Source organism: Cavia porcellus, unplaced genomic scaffold, assembly GCF_034190915.1.
Source record: "Cavia porcellus strain 051 isolate PalLab524CR breed Dunkin Hartley unplaced genomic scaffold, mCavPor4.1 scaffold_13, whole genome shotgun sequence".
NCBI classification, from domain to species: domain Eukaryota; kingdom Metazoa; phylum Chordata; class Mammalia; order Rodentia; family Caviidae; genus Cavia; species Cavia porcellus.
In genome coordinates this window covers 25,568,973-25,583,128 of record NW_026947496.1, presented here as the reverse complement: position 1 = coordinate 25,583,128, position 14,156 = coordinate 25,568,973, and positions in this window count along the sequence as shown.

Here is a 14,156-nt window from a genome sequence, read left to right as displayed (position 1 = left end):
CAAATAACCAGATGACAGTAGACAGCCACTCAAATAATGCCTTCATAATACAGAGAATTATTGAGAATAACTCAATTCACAGAGACCTTAAAGCAGCCAATACTTGATAGTCCATCAGGGAAAACAGAATGATGATTACAGAAAAGAATTACATCCTTAGAAAAATAAAGATTAATCAAACTAAGAATGTAAAGTCTATCTTACAGACACACAGTCTGGACTCTTGCTCACAAAACATTGTTTTTTTATGTCAGTTTATTTAGTTAATGACTTTTTACTGTTAGTTTGAAATTGGATATACTCTGTGACTCATAGCTTCTGACTATAAAGAATTCTAAGCAAGTCACAATCCGAGACAATAGATTTTTTAGCAAAAAATTAAATGATAGTGTTATTCTGTATCCGTAGTAGAAAAATCAACTTTGTGACAGTTGTATTAAAAACTTGAGTTACTCCAATCAACTTGTAATATTTAATCAAACACAAATAATACTAACAAGTAAACTTCAAATAGCTTTAAGATGAAAATGCAGCTTTATCATACCATAAAACCTGGAATATATTTATAATTTAGAACATTATCTGATATCCAGAAAAACTGCAAAGATGGTGGAGAGCAGAGCTGGCAAACCTATGGCACGTGGGTTATTTTTTCTCTTAGGACAAAAGATATTAATGTATGAGCTGTTTTTTCTAAATTAAAATGTCAGTATTCAAGTTTAATTGTAGGCATTTTGGGTAAATAAGTGAGTTTTAGGTTCTAGTTTGGACACTCATCTCTAAAAGAACTACATCACTGGGTCAGAGTCTCTAGTTTCTATTACTTCTCTCAATTAATGAATATTTCACACCATATTATCTAAAATTAACTTTTTTATTCAAACCACCTTATCCTCCCCCCCCCTTTATTTAACCAACCCAATGTCTATTGTTTCTGCCCTAGGATCCCACCTAGGCCATCAAATTAGACTAATGAGTCAGAGTTTCTCAGATATTGTTTGGTTATGATTTTGATAGCGTGGAAGGTACTACTGTCTTACACAAAGTCCTACAATTTAAGTTTGTCTGAAACTTTTCTTAGGGTTTGACTAGGGGCTGGAATCATAAGTCTTAAGGACAATTATACTGGTAATTCTCACCCCATGTTACAGTTTGTATCAAGATGTTTTCCAAAACTTCATGTACTCATAGATAAAGCTTTGGGAGGTGGTTGGATCTAGGGTTTGTGAATATGGATTAAGAGTGTGTAATAAATTACTTCACTGATTGGTTTAGCATAGTTCTGTGTGTGATTAATGGGAAAGCTCATCTTGGATATAGGTCGTACCAACCAATGAATGTGTAGCAAAAATGGAACAAAAGGGAAAGGGAGGCTTGCTGCTGGCCGTTTCTCTTCCTCCTGTCTGCTCTGCCGTGGACGGCTTCTTCTGTGCTACCCTGATTCTTTACAGTCAGCTTACTAAGGACTAAAACCTTTACATATTGTGAGCTAACTCAAACCTTTCTTATTTTAACTTGTTTGTGTTAGGTATTTTGTACCAGCAATGAGAGAGTAACTAAGAAACCACCCATATTAAAGAAACCTATCATCTACAAACCTTACACTGCTAATGTGAACCTTGACCATCTGGCTGGGGTAGTATTTGTCACATGCCATCATGTCAGGTGGCCCCACCTGTCACTCCTCTTCTTATCCTCCAATCTTTTTTCTTTCTTGGTATCAGTGATCGAACTCAGGACCTCACATTTATCAGGTGGGCGCTGTACCTCAGAGCTACTTCCCTGGCCCTCATCCTCCAATCTTATAAAAGAAGTCAAAAATCCACACTGAAAGGGTAAAGATTTATGTTCCACCTATTTGTGGGCAATATATCTACATGAATTATTTGGAAGTCTTCACAGGAAAATTGACTTTTCTCTCCATTTACTTATAACAGTACGGACTCATACATATTTATTTTACTTTGAGTCTGTAATTTTTTTTTTTTTTATTGGTACCAGGGATAGAACTCACGACTGCCTGCTTGCAAGGCAGGCACTTATGCCACTGAGCTAAATCCCCAGCCCTTTGAATCTGTAATTTAACATGACCACAAAGTCATTGTTATTGGAGATGTATTCAAAATCATGGCAGACACCTTTTCAATTCCTGGTCAAGCAGAATGTCTATGGGTACAGAAAGTACCTTGTATCAAATGGGCCTGAAAGGGGAAGAAGCTGAGGATCTCCAGGAGGATACCTGGACATCTAGACCCTTAATTCACAAAACTTTCTTTCTCTTCCTCTATTTCTAACATATCCAGGATAATGTGAGATATATATATATATATATATATATATATATATATATATATATGTGTGTGTGTGTGCTTCAAAGTTAAGCATTATTTGCTTATTGAAATTCTTATAGAAGCTTACTCTTTAACAAGTAACTTTTTGATAATACAAAATAGGAATCACAAAATTTGATATATTGGTACATGTATTTCAAATATAATTGTGAAAATATTTGCCATTTTAAAAAGCATTTAAATTGGGATAGTGTAATACTTGAAGTTAAAAAAGAATGTAATTTGAGAGTTAGTGGCATGTAATGCAATATTTTAGGTACTTACCACATGATATTCAGTAGTACAAAACAATTTCAGGAATTAGTTACAAATAATTCCAATGAGTTCCAAATAATTCATGTAGATATTTTGCCCACAAATAGAGATTTATAATTAAGAAAAATGCATGAAAGAAACTGGAATGGGCAAAAGGACACAGAATATAATATATTATGAAGAGAAATAATGACAATGGAAAATAGACATTATTCCTTTATTCATTCATTCAACAAATACAGAGAACCTCCTATCTGTCAGCAACCATGCGAAGGGTTAAGAATATCATGCTGAGAAGAAACAGTTGCAAGCCCTGTTCTCATGTCATCTGCGGGAAAAACAGACATTCATCAAGTCAATGGCACTGCTGAAACATGTGCAGCCAAGGGATATGCAGCAAGCCTTGGCTACCCAAGCCTTGCACACTCCAAAGGTGCAGGGTTGGTCTTGGCCTGGATCCTCCAAGATGACTTCTGAGCTCTGGGCCAGCATTAAAGTGTCCTTTTATGCCTGAGGCCTTGCATTTCTTCAGAGTGGTCACACCAATAATGTAATTTATGGTGAAGACTGTTTCCACACCTCAGGCTTTGGGCCATGCTGGACCAGTCTCATCCCTAGGCAACCAGAGACTGAGGAGCTGAGATGCTCCATCTTAACCTGCCTGGCCTCCAGCACCACCTTGCACTTGAAACAGATGAGTTACCTTCATTGGATGAGAAGACTGTGTACTGTCCCAGCATCGCCACTGGAGAGGATAGCTAGAAGCCTATGCTTGGTTCCCCAAACCCAACCTGCTCATGTTTTCTTTTTCCTGTCTAGAGTCTGTATCCCTTCATGGGAATAAGGTGTAACCATGAGTATAGAAGCTTTTCTGAACCCTGGGAGTGCTTCTAGAAAAATCTCTGAGTATGATAGCAGACTTGTAAACTCTAACTGAAAATTGATGGTCATATTCTGAAGAATACATTTTATTGTTTTATTCATTATCTGTAGTTAGTTATCTGCAGTAGACTAGGAGAATAGGGAAGGCTCTTAATAAGTGAGGTCTGAACTCAGATCTAAGGGAAGCATAAGAGTGCACCTGTAGAGAGGACAGCGGGAGGCAGGCAGAGCTTTTCTGCATGGTGAGCTGTGTGTATAAGTGGTAGTAGAGAGGAAAATATGTGTAAGCAGTTGAGAGTGGACAGACATAGCTAAAGAGAAGAAAGCAACAGGAAGTGGGATGCAAGATGAGCAGTGGAGTGATCAGATGTCAGGGCTGGTAGAACACAAAAAGAATTTAAACTATTATTTGAGAGGAATAGGAAGCCATAGAAAGATATGAACAAGGGGAAGAGCAGGTTAGCCTTTTAATAAGATGAGCTTGTTTTCCAGATGTGATGTGCACACCTGCAATCCCAGCATTGGCAGCATGAAGAAGAAGAATCACAAGTATGAGCCCAGGATGAGCAAGTTGGAGGCTTAGTGAGAGCCCATCTCAAAATAAAAAATAAAAGGCTGAGAATGCAGTCCAGTCTGATGGCTCTGGGTTCAATTCCCAGTACTGCAAAATAAATAAACAAGAAAGCAAGCCATCCTCCCTGACACAACAACTCTTACATCTGTGCACAATGTTGACCCTGCTATCAGTGGAAACAATGAAAGATTTATACTCTTGTATCCTTGATCCTGCCATGGTTGGGGTCTTGCTGATTCCCGAGATGCTTTCAGGGCATCTTTCATTTGTCCTTGTGCAAAGGACTTGCTTTCTTTTCAACTGCATTAGTTTCTTCAGTAACCACACCTCATTTGGCCACAAATTTACATGTGCTTCCCAGGGGCTAAAATTTAAGTTTTTTCTTATTTTTTTTTTGTAATCTGTCATTTGCCTCTGATCTTCATTATAAATCTGCCTGAAAGCAGCCAGAAGTACTCAAGCTACAGCCTGAATGCTGGGCTGTCTTGAAATTTCCTCCTTCACATTAAATAGTCCACTGTCCTCACTAGCAATCTCACGCAAAGTCTCAGGACACTGGCAAAATGTGAAAAGATTTTCTCCCAAGACTGAAATACAAATGGCTTCTAATACAACTGTCAATAGATTCTTCACTCCAAACTGAAAATTAAGCTGGGCCTTTACTATTCACTTTCCATTCAACATTCTGGTCTCCTAAGGAAGTTTAAAACTCAATGAAAAGGATCCTTTGAGAGGTAGTTGAGAACACATGAGAGAAAATTGTACACCTGTAGTAGAAGGTTCTTCTCTAATCATAATGAGATGGCTAGAAAAGCAAAGATCTTCATGTGTATCACAGAAAGCCAGAAGCGAAATGGTGTTCGTCATAGTGCATGCCATAGAAACTACCAGCAGACTCAGTGCCCCCTTTTCTAGGGTGATCTCATACCACTCTTGGCATGGCTTCCTTTATCTTTGGGTGCTCACGCTTTCTAAGTCCATTTGCCATATTCCTTCTCTTCCAGATGCTGAGCACTTGTTGTTTTCAAAGCTGAGAATATTCTAAATTCTGCCCAAAATCTCACCTCTCCATCCACTTTCTAGTCTGGTAAATATGCTTAATACATGCACGCTGGCTGAACAAACTGTGTTCAAAACACTGAGATATACAACAGTACTCAATGTGAATTTGGTTATTTTCTTTGAAGTGCTTTTGCTTTAGTCATACTATTTTTATCAATATGAATTTGAATCATACTCTAGGAAGGCACTGAAGTTCAATAGTCATACTTTATACCCAGATTCATGTGAGTCACTCCCGCAAATACGGCAGCATGCTAATGACATTTTTATTTACATAAAGAGCTTTTTTTCTTATCAGTACCAGGGATCAAACTCATTACCATGCGCTTGCAAGGCAGGCACCCATGCCACTGAGCTAAATCCCCAGCCCTTATAAAGAGCATTTTTTTTTTTTGTCTTTTTCTTTTTTATTAGTACCAGGAATCGAACTCGCGACTGCCTGTTGCAAGCAGGCACTTATGCCGCTGAGCTAAATCCCCAGCCCCCTTAAAGAGCATTTTCAAGCTGACTGACACCTGTACTTAGCATGCCAATCAAATCTGCCAAGGAAAAGCCACATTCTAATGAGAATGTCAATCTATTAATTTTTAATAAGATGTCCAACTTTCAGTTCAACCAGATGTTCTTCTCCAGCTCATCAATGCTTATTTTAACCCCAGACAAGGTGCCACTACAAGCTGGTAAGCCTTACATGAAAACTTATATAGAAATGAAAGACCAACCAATGTCTTCTAGTGGGGCTAAGGATTGTTTTCAGAGTGGCAGGAAGGACTTTGTGAGATGAAGAGATCTTCTATAATTTGGTTATCTTAATTACATATGTGGGTGCTCAGAAGATCTTAATAAGTCTCTTACCTGAGAAACAGCCTTGTTACAGGAGTGAAACCAAACCATTTGTGAGACAGAGGTTCTTAAAACCCTAGAATTTAAAGTTAAAAACCCATCTCTACAGCTGAACTGCTTGGTTAATAAACAGTTTATTGACTTGATTTCCCTGGTCTGTAATATGTAGATACTTCAAAATGCAACGGTACCACTAAAGGGCAAAGTTTTTGAGAATAGTACAAGTTTTTAGTGCATATATAGCATACAATACGTGCTCCATCTACGAGCAGTTTTGATGGTAATGTTCGATTCTTTTACTTAAGACCTCTGTGCTACCAGACTATTACTACATAAGTATCAACAACATTTGTATTTGGGATTTTCCTTTCTATACTTTCTTAGTCACTATCCTGGTTATATTTATGCAGTCTTTTCTAAAACAGAAGCTAAAACACTGATTATGTTTCTGATTAGCAAATTATAACTACTTTCCAGTCCTGCTGCTCAGATTTTTCCAAGACACCACCTTGATTAGCATCTTGGGGCTTTGTAATCTCTTGAGTCAGATATTTATAGAAAAATTTTGGTTAACTGGTGCTAATAAAAAAAAATCGTACTCATTTTGTGGAGATTAATTCAGCTTAACTCTTAATAGGCCACCTTATATTCAAATTATCATGATGTACATTGTCATTGTGTCTACAGACTAATAACGTTGTTTAAATGTCTTCAAATAATTACCATGGGACCAGGTGTTAGGACACTTTGACTGATTTATACGAATGAGACTCAAAAGAAAATACTCTTGCAAAGAATGCTGAAAGCAACAGGCCTCAGTCTGCTTAGATTGTCATTCTATAATGGAACAAACTAGCATCAAATGGCCCTCTGTATCCTGTCTGTGAAAGCATCATAAAGAAGCAAGACAGTAAAAGAGAAGAGAGATAGTAAAAAAATTTTGGAGAGCTGTGAGAAGAAATACAAGCATACCAAACGCCATAGTCAAGAATCAGAGTGGAACAGAACAGTCATTTGAATTGAGAGGACAGGCTTAATTTTTAAGTAGCAAAGGGGCCTTGATACACCTGGCTTATAGTGAAGCAATGTTAAAAGAAGTTAGTCCATGAGTTCATATCCTATAGCCTCTTAAATGTGCCAATCAGTCCTTACAGTTAAAAGATTAATGATCATAAAACACATTTTCAATTACCGCACAAGACGCTGAATGAGCTCAATGGTGCAAGCGTTTCATAGACTTGAGATATCTTCACATCTCACGTATTCCAGGAAATCATGATTCAAACTTTCAAAATTCCCTCAAAGAAAAAGAAGAGTCCATCTTTCTAGCCTCATAGCATTTAGAAAAGCAGACTTTTATCAAAGAAAATACACATGGAGCAGCCCCATGTAAGGTAAGTCAAAACAGTCTCAGAGAGTAAAGCAATTCATATGGCAAACTGGTGGTGACCAGTGACAATAGCACAACTGTGATTTGCATGTTTTGCGCCAGGATTCTTCGCAGGATGAAGGGAGGTTTAAGAAAATGTTCCAGGTAAAAGAGTGACTTAGATTTAAATTCTCTATTCAAATCCAAATATTAAGGTATTTAAAAAGAGAAATAAACTTCAGTATTTCAAAAAAACAATAACAATACAAAAACAATAACAAAAACAAAAACAATAACAATATAATCCAGAATGTCTAAAACTCAATTAATTTACATAACACAGTCCAAGAAGTAGTTTTAGAACATTCAGAAATAAAAATGTAGGTATTAGAAAACTCACTCTTTCTAGTCTAACTCATAGATAAATTTGGTTACTTTTCAAAAATTTTCATAGAAATCTGGATAAGCATCACCTCATCTCTCTTTACATTAAAAGTAATGAGCAAATGGAAACATTGATGACATTGTCTGAAAATATAGGAAGGTGACAAGATACCCTTTGTCCTGGATTAATGTCTATATAGTGAAGCTAAAGAGAACTACTTACCTGGTTGATTTAAGGTTCCAGTAGTGATATGCATTATTAAAGTTCTTTTCTCTAGAAAAAATTTGCTGTAACTTTTAATGATATCACACTTATGGGTCTCTGACAAAACCCTGTGGAAAGTAATTTAACTTCTCTGTGACCCAGTTTTCTCATTAGCAAAAAATGTTAGTAAGATAGTGATGAGAAAAAAATATATATTTCCTTAGGACAGGTTTTGTTAATAAATTACCTAACATATCTAACAAGCTTTCTGAGTGAGAATGATCCATCGCTTTTATTAAAATTTGGCACTATGAAATTTAAGGCCCAGAGATATCAATTGTTATGGTCTGATATTGTCTTAGCTACAGGCAAGGAGAAAAAGAATCAAGGAAGAGGGGAATGGAGATCTCATCTTGCATAATATGCAAAGTTGCTGGAAAGTTTCAAAATACAGAACCAAATTACCACTGAAAACTTAGAGGAAATCATACATCAACTATCTTGAGGCTTTCACCAACACGCTCAGAGATTACATTCTTTCAAAAAGTATACCACAGAAAATACATTATATGCCTCTTCATGTTGCTTATCTTGCTTCAAATAGATCCAGGTATTGACCTAGCATGTAGCATATATTACAGTGCAGAATACATGGGATATGTATTAGTGTCCGATGTACCATACTAGGAAATTTGGGGTTTTAACCATAGCACTGGGAGCCTCACTCAAAAAGCAAGTCTAAAAAGGCTGATTTGTTCATTTGCGATGACAAAGTCCAGTTGAAGCTGGGACAACATATCCCCGATAAGCAGTTCCTGAAGCACTGAGCTTTGAGGAAGGATGTTCTGATAAGAAAACCTCATCTGACTTCATGATTTCTCACCCTGATGGGCAGGAGAACCAAGCTAGGATGCAGAGTGGCCTTTAAGACAACAACAGGTGGGGACTGCAAGCAGAAACTAGCTAGGGAAGACTTCATAGAGAGCAAAGCAGGTAAACTGAGTATTGGAAGAGGTTTAAGAGCCACCTGTGTGTAAGAGAGAGGGCTTGTTTCAGGGAGAAAAAATAGCAACGTCATACAACTATAGACTACAAAGTGTCCACAGGGTTTATAAATCAAGGGAGAATGATATATGAGGAATCCTATTGAAGGTTTTCTTAAACCAAGTGGTTTCTCACTTAGGATTTAACTTTATTGGGAGAAGAGAAGGAATGCAGTGAAATAAATTAAGTAGGAGAGTGATATGAATGAGTTTTAAGCTCCTATTTATATCCAAAGGTATTCCTGGATATATTATGCAGGTTGGACTTAGGGTGACAAGAAATAGAGACAGAGAATCTAAAATAAGATTGTGATAGGCCAACTAGCCTGAGAATCATTTTGAAAGAATTTGGTATATATCTGGTTACAAAAGGAAATGATCCAGGCAGCTCCTCCAAGAACTTGAGTCAGGCATAATGTGTTGACCTGAGCAAGAATACAACATAGAATTGAGGAGGAAGTTTCAATCAGGTTGTAGTCTTTGGCATGATTTGAAAGTCACATAAAGGCTACAGACCATTTGCTCAGAAAAAATGTGCATACTCACAGCTACACCGTTTTTGTGGTACATTATATGAAGGCATTTCCAGTTCATCTTGGAAGCCACCTTTTAAGAAGGCTCTGCACCAAATAAAGAAGGAAACTAAAGGTGAACCTCTGACAGATACTGTCACTAAAGGGTTAACAAAGAAGGACAACTTAGCCAAGATACTAAGTACTAGAGTTGGAAGGAAAGTCACGAGGGAATGATATCATGGATTCAAGCAAACAGTTACTTTCCAGATGTAAGAAAGAGGCAGTAATACCCAGTATGATGAAGAGGTTGGTGTTCACTGATTTACAGATTTGCCAGTCCCAAAGCCAGACTGCTGGGATGCAATGGGAGACAAGAAAGAACCTATGGAGACACACATTCAAGAAACTAGCAGGCAGGGTGCTTGTTTGAGGAACAAATCTAAAGTAACAGATTTTTACTTATTATTCACAGATGGAGTGAATATCAAACTTGAGCATGCTTGCTGTTTGATGGGAAGAAGGAGACAAGTGAGAAAGACCAAGATGAAGAGAGGAAGGGGAAAGAATTGAGTAACTGAATATTAATCAGGGTGATTTTATGGAGGAGAGAGAACAGAAAACAAACCTTGAGCTGTAGACAGCAGTAGATAAGGAGGAGAGGTTGTACAAGATGATACCTGGGGCTGTCTATCTTCTTGACTAAGGTCGCACAGGCTGAAAGGGATGGTCCATGCAAAGGTAGAGATGAAGATGCAGGTATCTGTGGCAGAAACTAGTACCATGTCTTTGTTCATCACCACATACCCCAACTGTGGGTATACAGTGAAACTGTGTGGTATACAGTGTGTGGTATACAGTGAAAACTCAGCATGCATACATCAAATGAGCAACTAATACAAAGAAAAATGTGGAACAGCTGTGATGCCAAATGAAAGTGAAATCTAACTAGGGAAAAAGCAAATGGTGTTTTGACTATGTCTTGGGAAAGAAAGCCTAGAAGAGCTGTAATTTATTTATATCCCCTACTGGAACTCTCTGGATCACCTGCAATGATCTTAGGTGGGAAAGACATGCAACCTCCTCAGGAGCTATTCAGTTTTGCAGTCCTCACACATCCTTAGAAAATGGGTATCCATTCAATGAATTAATAACTACCAACAGTTGGCAGATGTGTAAGTTTCTTAGCCAACACCCAATACTCTTAGGAGAGATGGACAATGCAGAAAAATTAGTTAATTACACTGTCAGCTGGTTACCTGAACTCTGAAGACCACAGGAAACAAAACCAACAGACAGTTAGGACTGGCAGGCTGGTCTGCCACACACATCAGTGTACACAAATGAGAGGGCCAGCTAATCTGTACTTTGTATTCCACAGATGACTTTCTCATGTCTAACATCATGCAAATCTAAAAACAGAAATCCCTCTCAAATCCCAAATAACAGTCACCAAACAATGGGAAATGGGAGGCATATTATTAAACCACCCTTGATGAAAGCCTATTGAACTGGATTCCCAGTGACTTGGGCTACACGATGGGTTACATATGCTATGTTCAGGTGTCTTTTGAATTTATATTATATCTAATAAATCACAGTGTGTTCGCTTGTCCTATTAAAACTGTATTCTACCTTACCAGGTCTGAATAATTTGTATAAAATTGATTGCTACAGTTCTCACTAGAAGCTCTAATTGCATTCCTGGTATAACTTAAAATGATAACCTTATCTTAATTAGTAGCATGATGCAGAAATACTTTTGAAAGCCTCTGAGAATTAACTTGCATTTTTAAACAGAAGCCCTGGGGCTTTAAAGAGAGAGAGAGAGAGAGAGAGAGAGAGAGAGAGTCCTATTGAATACATGAGCCAATGTTAATTTATCAAACCCATAAAAGAAAATAATCATATAGCATGAGAGACTAAGCAACACACCTAACACTTCCTCTGATCAAGCAGCTTGCAATTCTCTTCATAGAATACATACAATGTCAATCCAATGCTCAGATTTCTGTGGCAGCCACTGATTACTGGCACCCACAGAAGAGTCTCCACTCTGGCTTTTGTGATAACATTCACTAACCAGAAGACGTGAAGTGCAACAATGGTGGGAATGAGTAGACAGATTGGAGGGTATGCATTGTCTCTTCATGGAGATTAATTACCATACAGATCACCTCTGATATTCCCATAGGTCCCCATACTAACTTTATTGCCTAGGTAGTGCTAACTCAGTTTCTCCTGACCCCCTTCATTTACCCAACCTTTCCAACACCCTTGGTCGATCCATCTATATTTAGCAGGTCATTCTGCATTTGTTTCCAGATTTTCACTCTTGTAAAGAATGTACATTTGGCTCAACAAGAATCATCATGGACTAGTACACCAGGACATATAAAAATTAACATTTCAAATAATTACCTTGAATTACATTATAGAAAAATAAAATACCTGCAGTAAGTCATATATAAACACTAAGGAGATGTTAAAGATTTTCCAACGTAATGCTTGCAAATTTAGAAATCTCCCAATAGATGCAATGCAAACCATCATGTCCTCCAAATATTTGAAAAAGAGGGTGGATTTTTTTTATCACTCAGAACTATAATTATAGTCTCCCCAGAAATGTTAAATAGATGCTATTTCAGAGGACTACTCTCCTGAACTTGGCTGTGGAGGAAGTCTGTGGTTTCCTTCTGTAAGCCAGTATCAGCTGGGAAATAACTGTTTTCCTATAACACTATTTGACATTTTCTTATTTGAAAATTAGTATAGTTCAAAAATCTACAAAATCTTTTTCTTACTAGAAGGTAAAGAGCAGTTTTGTCTCAATCTAATGAGTTAGAGCTAATAGAAAACATAATAATATGGTATTATTATTAGGATTGAATATAAAGCTAGAAAAAAGCAGAAACTACAAACATTTTATTGAAAAGACTGACGCTCATCTAGCTTAATTTCTAAGCATAAAATAAAATGAACAGGAGAAAACAGGTACATACTAATATTTGTTCAAAACCAATTTTTATATTGCTAGTGTTCTTTTCAGTAGTATTAAAACTGTCTTTAAAAATACCTGTTATGTGCAAGGAGTTTCCCATTCTGCAATGATGCAAAGCTAAATGTGGTAACTCTTTTAGGACAACAGAGGAGCCTTTGTATTTATTTAAGGCTTTTCTACAATGAAATACGGCATTTCAAAGAAGTGCTATTGTGCGTAGTATGCATGGGCATATATTTACATAAGCAAATTATCCATATCTTGAAAGTCATACATATGTGTATTTACTAGGTACCTTTCCTCATATTTAAAACTCTATTCTCAGGCTAAAGACATATTAACCTTGTGAAAAGTCAGCCAGAAAAATCCCACTGTAAGAGATATTTTAATCAATAGACATTTCAAATTGAATGACCCTGACCAAAACTATTAATAAGATTGTTCTAAACAAGGAAATCCCTCAAATAATTTAATTCACTTTGAATTTTACTGTTGCAAAAGTCACCTATCATCTTCATGTGGCAAATCCTATCTTTTTACCTTTAGAGTTACGGTCTCATTCCAACACCTTGGGATAAATAAGGATTTCATGAAAATCTTCACTGACTTCCAAACAAATATGTGTAACACTGCTGCTAATTTTAAAGCCCAACAAGCGTGATCATCATAACCTCTGCTGTGATACCAAAGATTCTTGAAATTGCTTATACATGCATGAATCACCCCTACAAAAATTACTGCTTGCTTTTAATGAAGATAATGTATGTCACTAGGATTATACCACTGCATGCAGTATCATTAAAGAAAGATAGACCAGAATTTATGATTAAGCCTTTGAACAGAAGGGCACTATTTTAACCATAAAACTCACAATCTACAGGGACAGTGGCCAAAGCTGAGCAACCATTAAAAACTTGTAATTAGCATCAATCAAGGTGACACTCCTGATGACATCTTTATTACTCCAAATACTCTAATCAAGTACTTCTGCATTGAGATGAAGAGCGTGATAGGCAGCTAGACATAAAACACATCCTTATGGAGAGCAATTTAAAATTACCTGTTCAAAAGCTAAGAAAAAAGTATAGGTGTTAATCAAGGGGGACGCAAACACATGGCTCTGAAATGGAAGAACTCAAAATGCACCTGCGACGCAGTCACAGGCTTATGTGCTTTGTCATCAGGTAGTCCTAAAAGTAACACACATTTCCATGGCCCTTCTGTATAACTCCCGAGACTATCTTAATTTGGATGAAAAAATAACTCAGAGAAATATAAGCTTCAGGCCACCCTGTCTCATAAACAAACAGGCAAAATACTCTTGCTTAGCGTTTACTGATTTTCTAGAACTCTTCTTAACCATGCACATGTAAATGAAAGCTAGAGAGCTGAGCTAGGTGTCATTTACATAATTACAATAGGGACTGTCAATATTATCTAATTGAATCAGTGCTCAATTTCATACCACACAGACTCCGAAATATGCTGTTATTATTATTGTTCATATAAATATTTCAAAAAGCCACTCAGCATCTTGGCTCCCCTTGAATCTATATGATATTATACCATAATGCCTGTAATTTTTTAAAAACTCCTCTTCCCTGAACAGTTTTTGGTTGTTTGATGTTTCCAAACTGAATTCTTGAGACAGAGGGCACCGACCAGAAGTAAAGGA